Here is a 25609-nt window from a genome sequence, read left to right as displayed (position 1 = left end):
TGACATCAGATGAAATCATTTCAAATCACAGAAGATTTGATATAATTCAACAAAGAAATCAAAGACTCAAAGAGAGGCGGCAGAAGACAAAATGAGGTGGAAATGTAATTATGAAAGGCAAGCTAGCAGATAGTTCATTTATCAGAGAGCACACCTGTGCAATTGCTGTGGTTTACATATGCATAATTGTAATACGATGTTCAAGAAGTAGAAGGATTTGTGCTGAGGAATTTTAAAGATAAATATATCTAGACCTTCAAGAATTTATAGACATTGGCAGAGGTTTTAATAAGCAGTGAGCTATATAGAAATATATACTAAACAAACTAAAGCGAGTTTTCCAAAACAATGATATAAATATATATACACACACGTATATATATACCTATATATACATATATATATTAGCCTTAGTAGCAAACGGTCTTGTCAAAAATTCTATTTGTATTTTAAATTTCTCATTGCACATATAAATATCCGTATAGAGAGAGTAAAGAAAGTACGTGTTTGATATACTGTCAACATCAGGCTGCATTTGCTTAATAATTTACTTACTAATATGCAAAAACACAATAAAAGGTTGCAAAGTCATACTCTATAAACCATCTGCAAAGAGTAAAGGAGAAACTTGGTCCAGCATGCAGAGTCTGAGACCTCTTAAAATAAGCTATGAATTACCTTTTTCAATCAGGACACCGGGGAAGAGAATGACTTCTTTTGAGTGTGGGCACTTTAGAATTCCTGGTGTCAAGTGGAAGCCCACAGGCCTCAGGAGCCAGGTTCTTGTCCCTTGAAGAAGTTCAGTGCATGCACATTAGATGCTTACATGCTCTTGAATGCAGCCTATTATAAGGACCACAAAGAAGAGATCAGTGGAAAAAATTTCTTACAGAAATAGGCATTACCCCAGGAGCCAGTTTTAGGCTGGGAGTAATAGAAAGATAAAATAGAAAGGTTGTGACCTTCATTCTTCATCTCCCTACAACTTGATGGCTTATTCTTGATATAAATCCTTCTGGCTAAAATATCGCCTTAAAAAAACATTAAAAACACCAGACTTTGGTAGGTGTGGGGAGGTGGAGGAGGGTTCCTGTGGAGCAGAACTCTGATTACACAGAGGGTGTCAGCTCTTCCTTCAGAACAAAATTTATTTTGTATGATTTACTCTTAGAGCCTTCTCTCTGTATCAATTCACCCTGTGAGCTCATCAATTAATTCAAGACATTTTGGAATCGGAAAGGAAAGTACTATTTAAATTGGATCCCAAAAGTTTGCTAATTATTTCTGTCTGTATGTTGATAGATTCATGCATTTTCATCTTGCTCGCATATGAAAATTCTGAAGCCACTTACTAAATGCTCCTAACAAAACCAACATTCTCATCTCAGGAGCATCCCAGTTATTACACAAAAAATAACTTATGTAATTCCTACTTTGCTCATTATCTTACTTTACTTTGCATTTAAGTATTTCTTTAGCTATTAATTACCCTGCTGTGTTCATGCTACTTAACTCGTTTTCATACCCACCTGCCCCTAACTCAATTCTCAGTGACTTCATCTCAGTCAACTGGTGGCAGTTCACACACACACACACACACAATGAGAATCATGACCCGCCCAATTTTAGCCCAGTTCATGGAATGGCTGAATTTATTTCACAATAGACCATATACATAAGAGATTAAACCATAACAGACCTTCGCAAGGCTGGAATCCACAGGACTCCCATGAATACACAAAAGATAAGTTTTCCCTTAATGGAATGAGCAATCTTCCAGCCATGGGAAGATTCTGAATCATTTTAACTAGCATATATATAGTGGGTATTTTTAAAGAGCTAACAATAATCTGTACATACTTCACAATTTTCTTTATCTTTAACCTGTTTTCTAAACCTATATCATTTTGGGTTTTCTCCAGGTAACGAAAATATTTACTCACCTGATGTCTTACTATGTTCCAGACATTGCTCCATGTGCTTTTAAAAAATAATAATCTAGTAACCATGTTGCTAATTTTCACATGCTCCTTGTATCAGAAGGGGCAATCCTAGGACATTATGAGATGATCTTGTCCCAATACCCGTCTAACCGCTGAGGAAATTAAAGACCCTGGACACAAGAAACCTGATGGATGCAGCTACACAGCCAGCAAATGGCAGAGCCAGATGGCTCAGACATCCCAACTTCTTTCCTGTTAGGGTAGGTAACTGGCTGCTTGGAGAGAAAGTCCTCTGTCAAGGCCACCATGGAGATTATGGATACTGATGCTTAAGGGACCAGCAGGGGAGAATTAATGGAGTTTGGAGAGAATGTATTAGATGGGGAACCTAAGAAAACCATGAAAGCTAGAAGAAGAGAAACAGCTGAATATAACAGCAAGGGCAACAGATATTAGAATGATTAGCTTGAGCAACTCATTAATATCTTTGAGTGCTAAGCATTTGCTAGAGTTTGAATAGGCGAGTAAACAGATGACACGTATGGGCCACTTATTTTGTCAAGTGGCTTTTTATTTTCTTCACAGATGAATAAATTTAAACGAACTGGTCCCTAAGGTTATAGAGTCAATTGTGGAACCGGGATGCAAACAACTTTGCAAAATTTTGATGATAATTTCTACTCTGTCTAAGCCTTAGGGTTGTTTGAAAAACCAAATAAAGTAACTATATGGAAAATATCATTGAAAACTAGTTCTGATCTCCTTTTGTCTGAGACACAGGGATTTTCCTGGGCAGAGTGCTAAAAGCAGGAGGTCCCTGGCAAAGGGGGATGAGATGTCAGTAACCCTAGGTACTATGTAAATTTAATATATTATGTTAGTTGATAGAAATTCTGTTGACAGGGTCAAAGATATTTTTAGTTGAAAAAATGCAGTTTCTACCTCAAACTGAAGAGTATCTGGGATTCAAACCAAACAGCTTTGTGTCCTCAGGGCTAAAATCTAAGAATAATAGTTCTAGCATGACTGAGAGAATACCAACAGACAAGAAAGAGTGATGGATCCAAGACTATGCAGAGAAAAAGAATCTAGTTGATCTAGGAGAGAAAAAGGGGAGTCTCAGGAAAAACTGCATTAAGCCAAGCCAGGATGAATTTTTCTTAAACTGGGCATATATAATTTAACTTTATTTTTTTGCATTTTAATTTAATTCTGTTATTGTTTTCATTTGTTTTCAGACACTTCAACTACAGTAAAAAGAATGAAGAGAAGACACAGCAAAAGAAGCTCAAAAGTGAAATCTTCAAATCTTTATAAACCATAATTTCTGAGAAGTGAAACTAAAAATTCAAGAGTGGCGAAAGAGGACATGTTTGGTTTGGATAAGCGTTTAATCTCATGACCACTAGGTATTCGTTTATTATGATTTATATCAGAGTAAACGGATTTTCATCATGGCTCAAGAGATGTGAATTCTAGTCCCGAGTCCACTACTAACAATGGGAATGACACTGAGTCAATCAGTTTTCCTCTGTGACTTTCATTTGCTTCCTCTGTAGAGGAGGGTTTGGACTAGAAGATCTCAAAATTCTTTTCCAGCTCAAAAACTGTAACTGTAGAATGACAGAATTCAGATTCTGGTTATTTGGCTCTTGCTTTCCCTTTGTACTTCCCACCAGAAACATGACATCCTTGGCGTCTCAGTGAGATTGGGGAGGTGAGCTGCAAAGACTGGGCTGATATTTCTACAGAACTGTGAGATCTAATGCTGGACAGATCTTGCTTTGAATCCCGTCTCCAGGACTTACTGGCCAGAGGACGTTGGGTGGTGTAAACTTTTAAAGTCTAAGATTGCTTTTGAAAATGATAATTGTAACCAACTCACAGTGTAATTATAATGATTGAATGAGACAGTCTGATAGAGTGTGGCACATGTTAAGTGGTCCATAATTTTTTTCTTGCTTGTTTTCCTTTCCAGTTGGACTGACATAATAAGTAGCTTGTAGCTAAAAGACTAAACAATAATAAATGACTTGCAAAATAGTAAATTTCTGCTCTGCAGTCATAATGCATATTTATCCCCAGCCCCAACACACACATCACCTGTTTGTGTTCATCCTCACCCGTCTTTCTAAACCCCAGACTAATCTCTCCTCATAACAAATTTTAAAAATAAAGTGAAATAAAGAATACAAATAAGGAAACTATAGTACCACTAAATTTCCCTTTTGAATTTCTATAAATACTTGCTCCTAATGATTCCCTTGCAATTTCAGTAATTACTATAAATGATTTAAGTTAAAGCATTTTTGGCTCAATGACAAGAGCTACAGCTACTATGGCTATTTATTGTATGAACTGCTGCGAGCCGCTTCTCTTTTTTCCTCCCCACAGTAATGTTAATTTGTTCTGGTAGCAGCAGAAGAAAGCGATTGTCCTACCGTATCAGCCACTCTGTTGGCAAAGAACCACTTTAATTCCTCATTGAATTTATACGGAATGCATTAGAAGAAGGTTCTGTTCTTGAGTGGCCCAGTTTACTCATTCTCTGTATTTACGCATCTATGTATGTATGTATACACATACATCTTCAGTACAACTATATAATTCATGTATATCACATACACATGCATATATGTACACATAAATAATGCTTAAAGAATAAATTACTATGTCTATAGGTGTTAATTTCATTTAAAGCACATTAGCACTGTTAACACCTAGTACACTGTCCTAATTTGAGGAATCATTCTCCAAAGGGGCTGAACAAATTCCAATTTGCAGTACCAAGTAGGGTCATAGGGAAAGGGTTATCATCTTTTTAATGAGTGGTGCTCTGACCCCTTCATTCAAGGTCAGACTGTGAAAATGTTAAAAGTGACCCATGAGGTATGAATATTCATTTGACACATAGATATACACACACCAATCTTTGTTTTCATATAAGTTACTGGTGTGGCAGAGATTTCTCATTAAAAGAGAATTTTTGTGTTTGAAATCTGTTGCTAGCTTATCAAAGCACCTGTCTGCTTTGACAATACATATGGCATTCGATCCAGAATGCCACATGGGTATCACTTTCTGGATAGGCTTTGGCACTGTGAAATACACACCCAGGATCTGTCCCTCCTGAAATTTCATTACAGCTTGCAATCTGTTTTATCCGTGTCCAAAAGGCCTTCACGCCGAGTTGAGGATCCATGGGCTGGGCATGAGCAATAGCTCTGTCCCCTCCCTACAGGGTGATCTTCCTACACCGCTACCTGGCTCCAGCCTCTGTCTTCTCTCGCCTGAATTGCTGCAAGAGCATTCTGACTGGTCTGCCAGATTCCAGTCTTGCCTCCTCAGATACGTTTTCCACATGATGGTCAGATCTGATCGTGTCTCTCTCTTGCCTGAAAGCATTCAAAACGCTCAGGATAAAGTTCAAAATTATTACCACGGCTGAGTCATCCCCTGGTGGTTCTGTCTTGTTGCCTCTCTGCCTATGATCTCTGCTCCAGCCGTACTGAGACCTGTGCAGTGCCCAGAATTAGATACGAGTGTTCTCACCTGCAGGTCTCTGCACCTTCTACGCCCTCTGCACAAACTGCTAGCTCTCCTCCCTCAACCTGTCCGTCTAACTCTAGAGCTTCAATGGGTGAACTCTTAGCTTCTCTCCTTTAGGACGAAGGAAGTCCTGTAGCCAGGACTCCCTCTAAGAATCCTTTCTTGACACGTCCCCAATCTATTCTCAAGAACTCATGATTCGTCCCTAGATGATATCATAGATCACTTCCTCATATGTGCTTTATCATTAAAATTCTTGGCTCCTGAGTGAAAATGTGGGAGTGGAATCAGCATATGGGAAAGTATATGTGGAACAAAAAGTGAAAATATAAGAACATGTGGGAGTGGAATTTTGTCCTATGATTTGTTTTCATTTTAGGCTGGGCCCAAAGAATAAAAGAAGTTTTCTAATCCAATCTCCTCCCTTCAGCCAGGCTCAGTGAAAACTTTTCTGCTGCCTGACATTCCAAATGTGCTCTGGCTATGGATCTGACTATCACATTTCCTAGTATCTTGTTCTAATTGTACTCCAGTCCATCTCATCTCATCCCGTCCCTTTAGGGTCATCTGTCCTCCATCCTTCGTTCAGTTAGAGCAACTTCTCAGTGGCTGGGAAAAATTTAACTGGTTTGGTTAATCTAAATAGATTCTTTCTGCCCCTATTCATGTCTGTTGAGAACATATAGAAAATGCGTCTGGTACCCAAGATCTAGACTCTAGATTACACTATGATAAATATCCTTCAGGCTTAATTTGAGTCTCGAGGAAGTAAACAACTAAACCAATGAAACTTCTTAGAAAACATGTTCTCCAGAAGATGTAACCCAAACATTCTGCATTCACATCTAAGGTAACATTTTCCCTTCAGAACAAATGTGTTATGTTTGCCTTTCTTTGTGGAACCAATAGGCATATCCTGATGAATTCCCCAAATAAAGGTAATAATAGCTTCACCTAGAAGAAGATACAAAACTATCAGAAATTCCACAAGTCAAAAGTGTCTTGGGGAAATGTAAAGAAAAACATTGTGAAGTCACTCATCAAAGCCCTCACACTAGGTTTGAAACAGAAAAGAAATAGGGAAAGAGAATTTCAGAACATCCTCTATGTCCCAGTGAATCCCAAGCAGTGTTTTCTAATATTACGGAATTTGGGAGATGATTTCAAACTTATCAGGCCTACTTCCCCTTTTATTACAAATATTTGACATCCTCTCCACTATCCTGAAATGAAATTCGTAGATAATAGAATCTACATACAATTTCAAGAATCTTTATAATGTCATGACATGTAAAAAAGAAAAAAGAGGTATGTAATTTATCATAGAGTAGTGTGCGGTTTACATGTAAATGCTTCAGGACAACTGCACTAGAATAGAAAAGGTTAAGTGGTCATATGCTTACATCCATTAGAAACACCTTAAATAAAAGAGCCACAAAAATTTGCCAATTTAGGGCTGTTTTATTGCCTACTCAAATTCCAGCATGACTGGAGTGTTGGTAATGTGATTTTCTGTTACATGATAAACAATTATTTTAAAGTTCTGAACGAAATAAAACATAGTCTTCCCAGGAGTTGCCCAATATGTGCATTCCAGGTAATTCAGCACACAGTATGATCCTGCAAAAAATTACTTGTGTTTTTATGTATAAAAGAGTTATCTTCTAGACTCAGAAAATTAAAGTAGGTTTGTGACTCACAAAAATATCTAATGGGATATTTCAAAATCCTGCAAATATTAAGACAACTTTTCAACCTGTAGTTTTTCCTGCACAATGCTGGCTAGCTAGCAACCCAGGTCACTCCTCCCAAATGGCTGTCTTTCCTCCAAACTTGTGACAACAAAAAGTGCATTTAGAAATTTTCAAAACGTCCTTTGCAAAGAAGCTCCATCCACACTATGAGAACCATGTCTTAGGTTTTCCAGAAGGGATTGCCCTTCCTATGCCTGAAGCCGTGCCCTGTGCTGCCATGGTCCCCCAGACGGCAGAGTATCCTCACTCCACTGATGGCCAATGGCCTTACTCTCAGGGTTCGATTCTCCACAGCATGATCAGATGCACCCCAACAGCTGGTTCACCTGTGGTGTCTTTTCACACAGTCCCACATATTTCAAGAGGGCATCCTCTCCCCTCTATGGTGCTACCTAAACATCAACAAGGAGATCCATGGGAACATCCTCTTGATTTGGAACTATATTTCTTCCTGAAGCTCTTGCCAATCCTGTAGCTCCGACAATTTCACTCGTGGTCTCCCACATCTTGATCTTGAGGCTCCTTCTCCCATGCACTGGATGCAGTACCCCAGACACACTGGATGACTGCCTGTTCTCTTTCTGAGATCACGTTCTCATTCAAAAGTAGACTGCGTTCTGACTCTGATGTCTTCCCTGTCTCTTAATAAGCTTGTATTTATTTTCCCAAAGAGACAAATCTATGCCTACTCAGGGATTGTCAAGGTGAGTCAGTGAACCCTCAGTGAACTTTCATTGAACACTGGATTGAATCATTGAATGCACGATCCTGGTGGCTAGTACTGGCCAGAAGTTTCTACTCAGACAACACCATTCCAGGAATAGTGTCCTTAGCTTGCTTTCGTTTTTCTGAAGTCAGCTCAGGGAGGGGCCTTTCTATGCTCCAAACAAAATGTCACAACGACTTAGCATGTTCAGTCTGTTCCATGCTTTTATTCTCTTCCCTCCCTAAGCAACATCTAAAAATAAGACATTGATGTAAACTGGGAAAATACCACACTGCTCCGTGGGCAAGTCTAACCCTACTTTGCCTAAGCCCAGGACAACATTCCCCTTGGAAGAAAAATCTGATCATGATATAAGAAGAGGAGAGAAACAATTAACCATGTGCAACTGCACTTAAAGTTATCATGAGGCATATTCAAGACAATTAACATGATTTACCAAATTAGTTCTGGAATAGCGGTTTGGTCATAAAACTTTCCTATCTATTTTAGGTGGAATTATTTTTTTGCAACTGTAATGGGGGGTGGGGGGAAAACATTCTTTAAACTAAGATTTTCCCTTATATATTTTTTAGTTATATTCCTGGTTTCTCTGGGGAAAAATTTCAACTTCTCCCCAACCTTTATATCTTGGTGAGCAAACACAAATAAAGAGAAGCCACATCGTCCGCTGCCTTTGTTCTGTGACTTGAGTCTGTGAACATTTTTCAGTTAATAGTTGCTGCCTGCTGGCGTGAGCAAGTGTATTTCTTAATCTAGTTCACACGATTACTGCCCAAAGAGAGATCACTCTGTTTTTGCTTAATTTTGCTAAAGAGGCCTGTGCTTTTCAGGGTGGAGCTTGGAAAGAAAAACAGCAGGAAAGCCAAGCACACTTAATGAAAACACAGCCCACAGCTCAGAGTTTCACACATCGGTGGAGCTCCTGCAGTTCTGTCGCTCCCGCCATCCAGAGGTATTAGACCCGCCGGCCGCCATTGTAGGCACAAGTTCACAGCACAGTGAAGGAGGAGACATTCTCATTACCCGGCATTCGACTCCACTGTGTTATCAGGGGATGTGAAATAAAAGGATTTCAGTTTATCTTTTCTTAACAAGAAAAAGCCAGGCATCCATACGGAAACTAATCCCTCCTAGTTGGCTTTTTCTAGAAGTATAGAAGTGACTATAGCAATTATTATTATTATTGTTGTGATTTATAAAAGTCTAGTATGTGTCATGCACAATACTTAGTTCTTTACCTGTATTAGTTTTATTTCTTACCTCAACTCTGCAAGGCGAGTAGAATGAAGTAAGGAGAGTATTTTGGGGAAAAAGGATCTTCGTTGCTTTTAAATTACATCCCACTTTTAACAAGTTAGAATTTTATTCTACCCTAATGTTAAATCTTAGCCTGATAACATCTATAATACTATCTTTTAAATTTTGTGTATGAGATTTAGAGCCATATTTCATTTATGTTCAATTGCTTTAAATGAATGGATTATAAATCTTGATATAACATTTCAACATTTTGATTTAGGTGATTAGATATTCCATGGGGGGGAAAATGTCGGACGACATCTATTCACATGATCTAAATAGAAGTCCAGGCAATAGAATAACTGTTCCATTTTTTGAAAAAAAATTCACTTTACTTTGTAATTGTAAAGAGTAATGTGGCAGCTTAGCCTAAAAATTTCACTTGCAAATATTTTCTTTTGAATGTAAAATTCCCTTCAATATCATATTTGAAGAGTTTTTTTACTCTATGCTTTTAAAAATATTTTTGTCCATTTAAAATTATAATGATAATAAGTATAAAAATGCAGCTTATCTAAGAAAAAAACATTTGAAACTAAAATCATACATATAAAGCCAAGGACATTAATAATATGGAAACCACCTGGTGGGATTAAAAATATAAAAAGAAACCAAATTTAAAAATGTATTCTCTTGGGGGCCGAGAGGTTAAGTTCGAGCGCTCCACTTTGGTGGCCCAGGGTTTTGCCGGTTTGGATCCTGGGCGCGGATATGGCACTGCTCATTGGGACACGCTGAGGTGGCCTCCCACATGCCGCAACTAGAAGGACCCACTACTAAAATATACAACTATGTACTGGGGGTATTTGGGGAAAAAAGCAGGGAAAAAAGAAAAAGAAGATTGGCAACAGTTGTTAGCTCAGGTGCCAATCTTTAAAAAAGAAAAAAAGGCATTCTCTTTTCCTTTTTTTTTGGAGAGGAAGATTGGCCCTGAGCTAACATCTGTTGCTAATCTTCCTCTTTTTGCTTGAGGGAGATTGTCACTGAGCTAACATCTGTGCCAATCTTCCTCTGTTTTCTGTGGGATGCTGCCACAGCATGGCTTGATGAGCAGGGCTAGGTCCACCTCCAGGATTCAAACCTGTGAACCCCAGGCCACTGAAGCAAAGTGCACGAACTTAACCACTACACCACTAGGCCAGCCCCAAAAATGTATTTTCTAGTCTCTTAAAAACTCATTTACCATTCAACTAATCAATTGTAAGGTATTTTATAATTTTGATGTCTTATATTATATCTTTAGAGTTATTATTTAGGTTTTCTGTAGGTGATACATGCAAACCATGAATTATTTCCATTACTGAAAATTTTAAGCTAATCCTAAAATCATTGCAGAAATAGTACTTTTAGTATAATTCTTAAAACTGCATTTTCCAGATTTCAGAATAGAGAATTCTCTGTCTTCAAAGGCATTTCCCAGACCAGCATAGCAGGGAGTTTTGCCCATCAGTTCTGTCCCAGTTCATATAGACACTGATGGAGGGAACTGAGAATAAGACATCACCCATCAAAGTCCCCATCTCAATGCTATCAACTGTTGCAACAATTTCTGGAATTTGTTAGCACCTAAGTAGTTGATTATCTGTACATGGCCTTCTGAAAAACATATTATTATTTGGAATCAGTTTTTCTTACCCTGCTACACCCCAAGAGCAAAGACTTCAAAGTCTTGTGTGCAGGTAGCTTCATCATGGATACCAGGCAGAGGGACAAGGGAGTGAATAGGGAGAACACCAGAAGGAGGGAAAGCTGATCAAGATTGCATCACTGCATTGGCCACTGCTACTGGCCACTAGTGCATGCTCTCACCTGGACCTTCTGAGGAGCTTAAGAAATGCATCTCCAAACCATCCACACAGGAGACAAAAAGAAGAAGCATTATCATGAACTTGGTCTCCCGTTGATGAAGATGCCCTCATGGACATTAATATCCTCATACTTCCAAGTTGTATATTAGTGAAAACCAACTGTGTTCTTTAGCAGGTCGTAAGAGGCAGCATCTAAGAAGCCCCAGGACAGGAAGCAAGAAGTGGACTGTGCAAACCACAGGGATGTGCTCTCAGCTTGCACCTATTAGAACCTGGATGAAGACTGTACTTAACTAGTCACCACTACACCGGCTGAAGTTGGGGCTAAGAGGATTTGAAGTGATGGAAAGAGGAGTCCAATACCATTTTAAATGACTCAATTTCTTTCTTACCTTTAACCAGGAGCCTACTTAAATCAAAGATACAATTACAAAAAAGATGACAACTTGCTAGCATTCATGTCATAGTAGTTATACCATTAATGTATAGAGATGTGGCAAATAATCAACCTCAACTGGGTCTAAGGGGAGATTATTAGTATCATAAGACTCATATAATTTAATGCTATGAAAGAAAGCTTATCACTAAAGCATGGAGCAGAGACACAACGCAATGCCTTCATCAAAGTAATTTCCCTGTTGCATATTTCATATTTTACATACATTATTTGGCTTATAATATTCTGCTTAAAATAAAAGGTCCATTAAACTCATTTTTATTCTCATATAACTTGTTTTTCTCCTATACATTATGAGGTGTTTTGGTGGTTTTTTTTTTTAAGAGAGAGACAAAGACAGAAAGAAGGCAAGTGTGCATACTTAGAGAGAGAGAAGAAGAAAGAGGAAAGTTACAAGTTCTTTCTTGGGATTTTTTTCTTGAAAAAAGTGTTAAATGTGAAATAGCACCATGAAACACTTTACAGCCCATTCAGTTTCTTCTGGAAAATAATAGTTGGATTGAAATGAATACTTTAGAAGATATTTCATTTCTTGGCATTTAAAATCAATATTTTTCTCACTGTCATGAATATTTTTGGGAGAAGCCCAGGCAGCTATTTGTGTTCATTGGAACTGTGCCTCTACCGTAGGTGAAGATGGAACACCGTTCTCTCATTGTTAAGAGCTTAGTAGCCCTGAGCTAAAGGCTCTTATTCTTCATGTCACCACTGTGGTGGCAAATAAGAATTCTCATTTAGTTTCTAGTAAGCTCGTTTGTCAAGAAGACTGTATTTCAAGTTTATATAGATTTAAGGCAAACGAAAACTAGACGGCTAAATGCTTCTTTGGTCGTAAATTGCACTCATCAATTAGAGAAAAGTTAAACTAATGGGATATTAATTTTTCAGCCTCCTATTTCAAATTTTATTTTAAAAAGATGTGCGAAGTTAATTTAATTTTCAAATTGATTCTCCATTAGTGATAGTTTCAATGTGCTGCTAATGTGAAAGAGCACTTGCATGAACCACATCCTCAGCTAGGGAGATTTTAAATTCCCTAAACTTGACTGTGAATGTGAAAGTGAAAATACGTTAGCAGAGTGTTCTGCATGGCAGTTTAAAAAGGTGTTTTTAAGTAAAAGCTTTGAAATTGTTCTCAAGTCTTTCTTTATGCTTTCAATTTTAGCCTGAGTTGATCAAGAATAAAAAAAAGGTCATGCTTTGAGAAACTTTAAATCTGTCTCAATCTTGAAATGACAAGCCTTTCAAGCCAAATGACTAAACCTCTCAGAGGGGAGAAGTGTATGCTGGGTCCTTCAGTGCCTCAAACTTCAGGCTTCTTACGGCAGCCTCGTGTTACTGACTTGTGTAGCGTTATGAACCTTTGCTGAATTCAGATCATTTTCAGTTATTTCCCATTATCTTGGCTACCACTTAAAAATGCTGGACTCTAGCATAATATTTAGTATCCAATGCAATTAAAAATTCAGCAAAACCATGAACTTGCTAATGATGCAACAAACCAAGTCAACATGCATTATCCTGACAACCCTCACCGAATCCCCATTGTCCTCCATTTGCTTCCATCCCAGTTGGTGAAACAGTAAATGCTACTCTTTTGAAAATCATAAAAATTCATAGACAAGTCATCATAAATGTCATTTCTTTACGTCATTTCAACATACAGAGGTTTCATATTTTCTCAGCACCTATCAGATTTAGCTTATGCTGCCTAACTTTCGGTCAATATCCAATTGATTGTTTTTCAAGTTCTTGATCAATATTTTTTCACCAACCAATATGCTTCAAACATGTACATATTTGCATAACAATATGCAAATGAGCAAAAGAGTGAAAAATAAAACTCTGTAATTCTCTAGTACTTATTTCACTATCTGTTATAAATCTATTTTATTGGTCATATATCTGAGGAAATTTGCAAATATGTTTCTCTAATATCATTTTTGAATACACAAAAATTTCTATAGCAAGGAAAATCTTATATTATTTTTGCTAAATATTACATTACTTTTATGTAGAATCAAGTCTAGAACCAATCTCAGTAGACTTTATAGCTTAGAGACTATTGTCTCTTGCAAAACATGCTTAATCTAGTTGTGAATAAGCATCAGCATATGACCTGCTGTCATGGAAAGAATTTCTATGATCCACTCTCAAACTTCAGTTTACATAAAAGCACCCAGACCATCCTTCTGGCGAGACTCCCAGGAGCCACCATTTTAACTAGCCACGTGGGATTTAAAGAAACCTTGGAAGAACTAGTGTTTTGATTATATTTACATCGCATTCTATGTTCTTGCAATTTTTTCCAGCTTTATTGAGAAATAACTAGCAAATATAATTGTATACACAAAGTATACAACGTAGTGATTTGAAATACACATGCATTGTGAAACCATTATCAAGATCAAGTTAATTAACACATCCATCATTTCACAGGGTTAACTCTTTTTTTATGGTAAGAATGCTCAAGACTTACTCTCAGCAAATTTCAAGTATGTAAACAATATTAACTATTGTTATCATGCTGTATATTAGATCCTCAAAACTTATTCACTTATAACTGAAAGCTTGTGTCCTTGTACCCATTTCCCTTTACCCCTAGTCCCTAGAAACCATCATTCTAGTCTGTTTCTATAAAATCAACTTTTGTGTTTTTTTTTTAGATTGTGCATATATACTACATTTTCTTAATCCATTCGTACATCAACAGATGCTTAGGTGGTCTCTATATCTTGGTAAAAGTGAATAATGTTGCAGTGAACGAGGGAGTACAGATACCTCCCTAATACTAATTCTTTTATCCCTTTGATTCATAAGGAATAATAATGGGCCACAGGAAAATACTGTAATTAGCTTGCATCTGGAATTCAATGTGGTTCCAGAAACCAGTATCTCATTCACAGAGTACCTTTTTTTTTTCTTCTAGGATTGGGGGCAGAATATGTCTATAATTTTAATATTTTATCTTTAAGCATCAATTATTGTATTTCAAAACTCAAGTCTACTGACAATCTAATGTGAGTTTAGACTACACTGATCAAAGTCCAGTGTCCAGAATAAGGCAGATGGTCATTCCTTTCTCTCTGCAAATATCAGGTTTCACCTGGTGCATTGTTTTCGGTTCTTGACACTGATCTTTAAGAACAGTGACAAGTTTATATACAATCAGAAAAAAGCACCAGTAAAATAGAGGAACATGAGCAGAGACATACTTAGTAATTTTGACTCTTATATAAGCAGCTGTAATTGTGCCCTCAAAGTGGCTTTGACATTGATCATGCGGCTCAAAGATGAAAGTTACGAACAATCCATGCCAATCTGGGAGCTCAATATTTTACCTCTTCTTCTTATACACTTTCTAAGCTCTTACAATTATTTTGATTTTGGTTCTTCAAATTTTGGTGCTCTGGGGCAAAATCTATTTACTTCTTGAAAAATGAGGAACGTTCAAGGGAATTGGGGGCTCTGGGGTTTTTTTCTTTTTTTCAGAAGAGTAGGGATTCTTTTATTCAACATTGTATGTCAGAATTCTGAGTTACATACAACAGAGTTCCCTCAGGCAGCTTAAAAAGAGAAGAATCTGGGGGCCAGCCCTGGGCATACTAGTTAAGTTCAGTGGGCTCTGCTTCAGCAGCCCAGGTTCACGAGCTCAGATTCTGGAATCAGATGTACACCACTGATCAGCCATGCTGTGGTGGTGACCCACATACAAAATAGAGGAAGATTGGCACAGATGTTAGCTTAGGCCTAATCTTCCTCAAGCAAAAAAAGAGGAAGATGGGCAATAGGTGTTAGCTCAGGGCTAGTCTTCCTCAGCAAACAAAAAAGGAAAGAGTCTATAAAATGATATTAGGAACCTCACAGAATCTTACCAGGGCCAGAGAGCTGAGCTGCATGTTGTGCTATGGCAATAACCTTGATGTAAGACCCTGAAGCATGTTCTATGCTCTCCACTTTTGGCAGCAACCCCACAGTTTACTCCTACATGAAAGTCACTTGAGATCTTATGCCCCAGCTCAGGACAGTTCAGACTGCAAAGCCCACACAGCTGCTTCCTTAGCCATTCACAGCCTAACATAGGTCTTCAAGATACACGAGTGGTAAAGTCTGGGCCATGCTTCTCTGCCCAGCTACAGAGGAGACTGGTGAAGCAGGCACTCCAGCTTTTACTTGGTTGGGCAATAAGACCATAATGCAGGAATTTCCCTAACGTTAGAAGGAAGGTCTGAAGGTGGTGGGGAGGCTGAAAATGTGAGGAATAGTAACTCTCAGAAATAGGGCTAAAGGTTAAAAGTTACAAAGAGACAACTTCACCTCAACACCGGTGAATAGATCTCTGATATGTTATTTGTATTAAAAGAAACTTCACATTACAAAAATCTCATTAAAATGTGCTTAGACTGAAAACCAAAACAGGATAGGGACTAGAAAAGTTTGGACTAAAAATAAAAAAAATTATTTTCTTTCAGAAATTTCGATAATCAAGTTGCTTAGCATTAAGCGCATTTTATTATTGCAAGCTAATTATAATAGTTTATCAAAATAGTAAAAGAAAAAGTTTCTAAATATCACTAAGCAAATAACTGCCCATAAATCAAACTGAGAATCAATGAGCTTCCGATCATTAAAGTAAATTGCAGTACAGTTTACAAGCCTTTATGTTAAAAAAGGAATACACAAGGCGGGCTAAGCAGACAGCCACTCAGAAAAAGCAGATGTTGATTCCTATTCTCCTCACACAAACACTTTTTGCCTATGCACAAAAAACTCAATTTCAATGGCAGTTATATATATCCAACAGTAAGTGTCACATTGCAAATCACAGGCCCTCATTAACTGATCAAGCAGTATAAGGAGTGGCTGGGCCTCAAGGTTAAAAACTAATAATAGCTAATGATTTTTTTGTGCTTACTATGTGATGGTTAATGTTCTCTGTGTCTTATATGCATTCATTCATTTAGACCTTGCAAAAAACTCCATAAGGATTATCATTATCCCAATTTTATATAGAGGAACAAAAAGATAACGACAGATTAAATAATTGCTTGGATAGCTAGCAATTGGCAGAGGCAGGATTTGAACAAAAGAAACTGGGCTCCCAAATCTGGTCTTGCTGTCATCACTATGGTCTATTGTCTCTAACCAATAACTTACTAAGTGACATGACCTTACCCAAAGGTAAGCCATGGCACTTTAATGTGTCATGAGTGAAGATGTCACATGAGCTTGAGCTTAATCTCCCTCAGGCCGCAGCAACTGTGCACTGTCAGAGCAAAAGGAGGAGATCTCTACTAACTAACCAGGGACAATGATCTCAGAAGAGAAATCATTCTACACTGTGGCAGCCACAGTAAAGTTGTCAAGCACACAGTGATGTTATCTTTGTATTATCTTTAGAGTGAAGAACAAATTCTTGTGGACACTTTTGCTGTTGACAGTGCTGTTGAGTTGATTCCGATTCCTAGTGACCCTGCATGGCCATGTCCTTCTTCCTAGTCTGTCTTAGTCTGGAAGCTCTGCTAAAACCTCTCCACCACAGGTGACCCTGCTGGTATTTGAAATACCAGTGGCATAGCTTTCAGCATCACAGCAGCACGTAGCCTCCACAGTATGACAGCTGACAGATGGGTGGTTCCCTGACCAGGAAATGAACCTGGGCCATGGCAGTAGGAGCGCTGAATCTTAACCACCAGACCGCCAGAGCTGGATTGTGGACACTTACAAGTGCCTTAACTTGTGAAGTAAAACCCTTCCACCCCTGCAAAGCTTTAGTAAACTCTGATACACACAGAGGCTTGTGTAAATGCCAGTCTTGTGGACGTCTAGGAGAGGGTTGAGTTCCAATGCATGGAGTGGAACTAACCCATGCACAATGAACTTTAGAAACTAACCCAATTCAGCAAAGACATAGCCTCTATCCATAGAGAAAGCTGAAAAGCTGGACACTGACCCCTGACCCCGCAACCCACTCCCATCCCACAACTCTGCTCCATATCCATGGAGAGTTTGAGATGGAGGCAAGGTCTGTCTTGTTCTAAACTAGAGTTCTCAAAGGACGTAGTACCTTAATTGACTTCCAAGTTACACTTTTAATTAACTTTATTCTAAAATGAAATGAAGGGCCTCAAGAGGTACAGTGCTTCCTGTTTTTGAAAGAGAATTCAATAGATACTTGAAGTGCTAAGAATTTCATCCAGTCAATCTCTAGGGTTCCGAAATTCTATAAATAAAGGGGAAAATTTTCACGTGCCTCAGCGTCGTTTAAAACAAACATGAAAATTGTTTTTTACCAATGAGGAGAATTCACATTCCAGGAGGAACTGATGATAATGTCATTTCATTGGGGAAAATTTCCTACGTTCTAAAAGTATTTGCTCTATCGATAGCCATCAGAGGCTTCAAAAATGATCTTCCTCATTAATGTTCATCGTGAATCTTAGATCCCAGTGATGGCATACGAAAGCAGCAAAACCAAAACCCAAACATAACTTTGCATTCCCTCTGTAATTAAAAAAAGCAAAATCTACAATTATTTCAACTCCAGTTTAAAGTATAAACAATGAATACTTCTCAAAGAAAAAGACCCTTTGTGTTATAGAAACAATTTGTTTAAATTTAGGAACAAAGCTGTAAATGTGAGAGAGAATCGATCTTCCTAAAAACCTAAGCCCTTGAACGCTAATGAACTGCGACAGAAGGAAATAAAGAAGAAAAGAAATGATAAAATAATTTTTAATTACTGGTTAATCAAAATGGACTTTTCCAAACGAGTCATGACACTGTTCTTGAGCAAATGTCCTGCAGATATCTAAGCTAAGGAAAAACTGGCAGGGAACATCAAGGTGGTTTTTAATCTGAGATCTGAAAATAATCATATACAGAAGGCAACACACATATATACACACACATACACACACGCATATAGCACATCTGTAAATGTATTTACTACAAGTGTATGCCCCAAACCTTGAGGTTATTTTTTAATGGTTTTATAAACATATATATATGATGTATAAATAATATATAAATATAATATAAAAACATAAACTGTATGGTTCCAACAATATGTTAAAAACAATTAAAACCAATCAATAGTGACAAAAGTAGGAATGACGGTTGCCTTTGGTGGGAGTCATGGCTAGGAGGAGACTTGAAGCATCTGGGATGCTGACATTCTTCTGCATCTTCATTTGGTTAGAGGTTATTAACATGTGTTCTATCAAGCTGTAAATTTATGACTTGTGCATTTAAAAATATATTTAAAATATAATTTTAAAAAATATTTAATTTACCTTCTCTTGCCTTCCATTCTTTGATTTCCTGCTGGTGCCTCCCATTGGCTGAACCCATTGAGAAGCCAGAGAAAAGGGAGCAAATTGATGCAATCAGTAGAGGTTCACCCTGCCAGAGCACTGAGCAGGACCAGGAATACACCTAAGTGGCCAAAAGAGAACAACCAGCTCAGGGGGCCTTCAAAATACACCCTGGAGCCTTGTTTATAACAGTGAAAAACTGGAAGTAGAGTAAATGTCCCTGATCAAGCAAATGAATAAATTACATCTGAAATAAGCATGCAACAGAATATCATATACCATTGCAAATTGGAGCTATATGTATCAGGAGTAATGCACAGACAGAATACTGATCACAAGAGAGAACTTCAGAAAGAAAATGTAGTGTGACAAAGATTTTTATGCATTTTAAAAATAAATAAAACTATCGTTTATTGTTTAGGGGTATACTTATACAGTAGTAGAAGTAAACAAATGCTTAGGAGTAATAAATATAAAATTCAGAATACTATTTTTTTCAGGGGAAGTTAAGTGTGGAATGTGATCACACAGGGCTTTAACTGTATTTGCAATGTTTCATGTCTTAGGCTACATGAGAGGTACATAGAATTTTATTGAATCATTCCTTACATCTTTGTGAATATTTGTAATATTTCATAATAACAAGGAAAATATACACTACCACCAACACTACTACCTTCATCATGACTCTGGACTCATAGTGTATCCATTTTATATGGGGCTACTATAATTGGGAATAAAAACAAATTAACCATTCACATATGGTTCATTCTGAGCCATCAATCAAAGAACATTGATCAGGCCCCATCAATAGGGCACATCCTTGACTTGTTTATTCCAGGATGAGGGGCCAATTTTGGATGCTTTTTTGTGAGCAACTATGTGCAGTTGTGGAAGTTCCTTTGGGATAATATGGCAGTATGTGGCTTTAGAACACAACAGAGCTTACTGGTCTACATGGAGATTTCATCCTCAGCTTTGACATCACCAAGCTAATACTCTCAGAAACTGAGCTCACTTTAGTAAATGTGTATGTCTTGCATGACGTTTTCTATTGTGTGATTTTTACATCTATTTATTAAATGACTATTCTGATTTGTATTCCTTGAAAGTTATTTAATATATCTGCTTTCCTTTTGAGGAAGATGTTTAGGTCTTCTTGCTTTCTAATTATTTGAAATTTTAGAATTTAATTTCTTAGTTCATATCCTTATCCTTGAAATAATACCTAATAGAGCTGTCCTTTATTTTGTAAGCATAACAAAGACTGTATGTTGTGTAATCCCAGAGGCTTTCTGATGAGCGCTGCATAAGTTGAGGGCCATTTAACAAATATGATCTCATGCACTGTCAGCATATGTGGACTCACTATAATTAAAATGCAATAACAAGAAATGCATGGCAAATGAGTTTTCAACCTCTACCGACATGTGAAATAACTTCTCCTTTCCAGGGTCAATTGAGCCACATTTCTCACTTATTTTGCCCTGTGTCTCCACATAGATCTGTAGGAATAAAAGGAAAAAATTCCCTTTCTCATTACAGAGCCACACTATAATAATTTAATTTCATTGCTCAGGCTAAGTACTGTTAAATATGACTACTATTTCTCCGGCAATCTCCTCTCCATTTATTATTAGGAAAAATATTTGCAGCCTTTTTATTCCAACTGCATCCATAATATCATCAAATGCAAGCAAATGGTGGCTAAACCAATCATAGCATGGCAATTCTTCAATTAATATTCTTAAACAATGAGAACAATTTCAGAAACGCGACTGCATTTTCTCTCAACATGAAAAGAATCAATTGGCTGTCTCGTGGTCACAAAACCTAAAGAGAAAATGTGAAAAAATTCAGGATCCAAATATTTGGCCTCAAAATTGAAAAGAAATAGCTGGAATTTGGATATTTTTCTTTGATTAAGATTGGCATTCATTCCCCTAAAGGAATGGGACGTAAGCCGATTTCTTCCTTCCTATAGCTGTTTACATGGCATGCACAAATAGCCCCTCCTCCACACACACCTACTGCTGCTGACGCATTCCACCGCCTAGAATGACCTGAAGATTTACTTTATTTGGACAACACTCTTCTTTCAAATAATGGAATGTGCTTTCATGTACATAAATAGAATCTTCTATAAATTTTTCATTCAATTATTTGATATCATATAGACACATCTTTGATTTGAATGGACAGAAGAAACCATTTCCCTTTGGTTTCCTTCGAGAAGTAACAGGATAGTAAAGAATTTTTGTTATTATTGGACATTATATGTTTATTAATTACCCCAAGAGGAAAGTTCTTATAGTCTGTTAACATTCCATTTTATACTCTATTTCACAGAGAATTTTTTTTAAAAAGAAAGAAAAACATCAGTGAATATATTCAACCTAACTGAAATCAACACATTAGGTAAATGTCACCAATAAATAATTTCATAAGAATGGTCTTAAGGAAAAAGATAAAGACTATTATATTTCTTTATTCTACAATATACATATATAATACATTAATACTTTTAAAGAACCCAATATTTTTTTACACCCAGTATGAATACAATAAGTGGTTGATGAATTAAATTAAGAGATAATGAAGCTTTCAAAGTTTTAAAATTTATTACAGAAGAAATAGCGACAAGGAAACACCTTCAACAACTTGCTCAACTTTTCTCATATGTAATTATTTCTTTCTTTTTCCTTTGTAACTGAAGTTTATAAAAAGTAAAATAAATTCTTTAATTGGAGAATTTGAAGAAGACAATTAAGTTAATTGACAATATTTCATTTTATCTTGTAATCTACCCTGTACTCCTATTCAACTGTGTCTTGTTTGTCTTTCATTATGTCTTTTCCAAGAAGATCCACTTAGGTGATTTTATTTTCAGGTCGTAGGGTACAGTTAAGGTGTCTTGTTTATCTGTGTAAGCACTACGCTGGCCAGTATTATGTCCTGTATATGGTAGTATCTTATTTAAAATGACTCACACATTTCTCCATTGTTCAAGGCACCATGCTAAAGGCTGAAAAAATTCAGAAAAATGACAAATGGTCTTGCTTGTTGACCAAGAATTTATAATAAATCTAGAGAAACAAATTTCTAATGAATTGATAAACTCTCTAATAATATTTTGAACTATGTTCTATGGAACCACTAGGGTGTTAATTAAGGTAGCATACAGAAGGCTTTCAGAGCAAGGGATGAGTGAGCTGTATCTTGAGGAAGAAGTGGGAGGAGGGATTTAATGAAAATGATGAAGCTTCCCAAAATTCAGTTATCAAGGATCACATCTAAGACCTATGCAAATATCTATGTTAATAGTTATTTCATATTTTTCTTCATATGATTCACTTTATTAAATTTTAAATAAATATACTCAGAAAGAAAACTATGCAGGACTTCCATAAATAAAAAAAAAAAAACCAGTATCATCTGCCACAAAAGGAAGATGAAGTTTCTTTGTTTCACCAGAGAAAATCGTTAGATTTGACATAGCTGCTGTTGTCACCAAAGACACTGAACAGTCGGGTGTGGTCCAGGGCTGTATTCCTTCTTTAAAAAGCAATTTTAGACAAGACACTGAGACAAAATAGAGACTTGTTCGAAGTGATAACGAAAGGATGTTGCTATGATCTGACTTGTGTCCCCCCCAAATTTATGTGATGAAGCCCTAATCCCCAATGTCATGGTATTTGGAGATGAGGCCTTTGGGAGGTAATTAATTTTAGATGAGGTAATGAAGGTAAGGCTCTCATAATGAGATTAGTACCCTCTATAAGAAGAGACACCAGAGAGCTTGATTTCTCTCTCTTTCTGCCACATGAGGACACAAAGAGAAGGCAGCCACCTGCAAGCCAGGATGAGAGCTCTCCCTAGACACCAACTAGGCTGGCACCTTAATCTTGGACTTCCAGCCTCCAGAAGTGTGAGGAAATAAATTTCTGCTATTAAGCCACCTGGTCTATGACATTTTGTTATGGCAGCCCAAGTGGACTAAGACAGATACCAAGAAAATCGAAAAGGGAAAACTTTTACAAGTTGTGGTACAATTTTATTTAATGCTATGTCTATGCACATAAATATCTACGTACTATGTGGAATGTGTCTCCTACTTTTGGAAACTCTATAAGAAAAATTTTCATGAACAGAGATAGAGAGATGTAAAGAAACATCCCATGGCTGGAGAAGAGCGAGGGGTCTAATATTGCAACAAGTAGCCTTTTAAAGCTTGCACTTAAGGTATGTGTGGAGGACGTAGTAATATGAGTGTTGAGGGATTTTTCCTGGACTAAATTACTTAGTTTATACAACTGTACTAGTTTTCCATTGCTGCATGACAAATCACCACATATTTAGCAGCTTAGAACAATACACATTTATTATCTCGGTGTCTGTGGGTGAGAAGTCTGGGCACAGCATAACTAGGTATTCTGCTCAGAGTCTTACGAGGCTGCAATCAAGGTGTCAGCTGGGCTGCATTCTCATCTGGAGACTAGACTGGAAAAGAATTTACTCCCATGCTTACTCAGGTTGTTGACAGAATTTGTGTCCTTTGCCTGTAGGACTAAGGATCCCAGCTTCTTGTTGGACATCAACTGGAAGCTTCCCTCAGCTCCCAGAGGCCACTCACAATCCTGGAGGCCATTGTGATTATAAAAAGAACTTTAAAATGCATTCTATGCCTTGAGAATCTTTAAGCAGGTAAGAGCTCTGTTTTGGAAGGCTTTGACTACAGGGCCCAGTGACATGAATTCATCGTTTGAGCAATGATGGTGGGCAGGACCCCCCCACGAGCGGGGTGCAGGACAGTGAAATGATGGCAGTAAGAGAAGAAACTGACAGTGGAGACCATTTAGGACATAACTATAGTACTATAGGCAGGAATGATGATGAAGTCTGAGATACTCAGTGGGAATGGAAAAGATAAAATTTGGACTTAAGCAGGGATGGGAGCGATGAGAAGGAAATCAGAGATGACACTGAACCAATCAGCAATTATTTGCAGACTTGAAAAGAGAGCAAACATATAAGAAATGCAAGAATGGAGTTTGAATTGTGGCTAGGAAACTGACATCAAGCAATTTGGGGACAAGTGTAATTTAGGAATGAGAAAGGAGAAAGAAGTGCTAACTCCCTTTAAACATCTTCTATTTTAAAAGACACAATAATGGTCTTAATATATTAATAGGAACCTGAATAAGTAAGAAAAGTGAAAAGAAAAGTAGGTAAAATGATATTGGTATTAGGTATCTCAAAGAGAAGGAAGAAAGATTTTGTGGCATTGAAGACCTTTGGTTTCTTTCCTTTTTAATAAAATAGAGCTCCTAGTCAGACCATAGACAAAGACAAATTGGTGATCAGAAATTAAGCAATAGCAGCATTTCATAAATGTGAACAGAAATTTATTAAATCATGACATTTATCTGCTCACTACTTTGATAACATAGATCTATTCTATTTTTAATCCTGAATAATTTAAAAAATTACTCTACATTAAATATTTAACCTATTCAAAATTATCCTGTCCTAAATATATCAATTAAATGCATACATTATATGCAAGATCACTTTTATTAAACGAAATTAAATATTGAACTAAATTTAATAATTAAACTGGATTTCATATTAGATCAATTTAACACACAGTGTAAAAAGTTCAGTTTGTGCAAGAACGAAAGGGTAACAGAAATAAATATTAGATAGGTCTAAAAAAAGAAATGACTGTAAATTTAGTTAATAAAATATCCAACATGTAAATTTTTAAGGTAATATTTATGTGGCATACGCACATGTGTGTATCACTGTGCTGATGCATGTAAAGATAAAAAATTTTGTTACTAAAGTGGACTCTTATTCTGGAGAAAGATATCAAGAGATTCATGACTTCCTAGAGTTCTCAGGCACCACCATAGCACCTATTTTCTCTCATAAAATACAGTCAAGTAGAAGAGAAAAACCTAAATTACATCTTCAACCCATAATGAGAGCTACCGTGTTCACAAGAAAAGATGAGTTGAGATAGTGTCTAAGCACTTAACTAGCCTCACTCTCCAAGTTTATTCATTCATTGAAAGAAATATTACTGGGCACTTAACTGTGCTGGGTACTGTTCTAGGTGCTGAGGGTATAGAAATTAATCCAAAAAAATAGTCCCCACTCCTATGCAGTTTCATTCTAGTGAGGGATGGGGGAGGGGAGAGCCAAATAAATGAACTCAGAATGTGCCAGCAATTTGAAGACAAATAGAGCAGGGTAGGGGGAACAGAGACTGTAGGGAAAGGAGTGATATGTTGTTTGGGGTGGGAAGGGAAGGCCTTTCCTGCAAGGCGATGCTAGGACTTAATGAGATGAGGGAAGAGGCGTTTCTGACCTGGAAGGAGAGTTGTCAAATCTCAAGGCTAAAGGAAAGCAACGGACTCCTTCTCCTACTTTTTACCAGAGACGTTCAGGGTTGCTTGCAAACTGTCCCAAAGAGGAATATTAAATCTGAACATTCAGTAAGTTTAAAGATCATAGACATTCAAAAATGTCCTAAAAATCCTAAACTCTCATGTAATCATCAATTTAGAAGAAAGTTCTTATGCACACCCCTCAATGAAATTCAAAGTATAATTGTTTTTACATAAAATTTAAATCAAGTCTTAAATTGACTAGCGCTGTCTCTGTTTAACTTAAGGCAATCCGCAACCTACAATCCGTAACTTTTCTAAAATGCCACAGTCCTATTTTCTGCCTTTGTAAGGAGGATATACT

At 37.1% G+C, this 25609-nt stretch overlaps 1 long non-coding RNA gene across 1 annotated transcript in view; it reads right to left on the bottom strand.

The window, feature by feature from the left end:
- Positions 1-23507, bottom strand: part of LOC139073717 (uncharacterized) — a 62809-nt gene extending 39302 nt beyond the window's left edge. The window contains exons 1-3 of the long non-coding RNA XR_011522699.1: positions 23382-23507; positions 18833-18974; positions 679-843 (exon numbers count right to left, since the gene is read on the bottom strand). This is a non-coding gene — a long non-coding RNA (uncharacterized lncRNA). The remainder of the gene's footprint in view (positions 1-678; positions 844-18832; positions 18975-23381) is intronic.
- Between the last annotated feature and the right edge of the window lie 2102 nt (positions 23508-25609).

Source organism: Equus przewalskii, chromosome 9, assembly GCF_037783145.1.
Source record: "Equus przewalskii isolate Varuska chromosome 9, EquPr2, whole genome shotgun sequence".
Classification (NCBI taxonomy): domain Eukaryota; kingdom Metazoa; phylum Chordata; class Mammalia; order Perissodactyla; family Equidae; genus Equus; species Equus przewalskii.
This window is presented reverse-complemented; position numbering and strand designations above follow the sequence as displayed.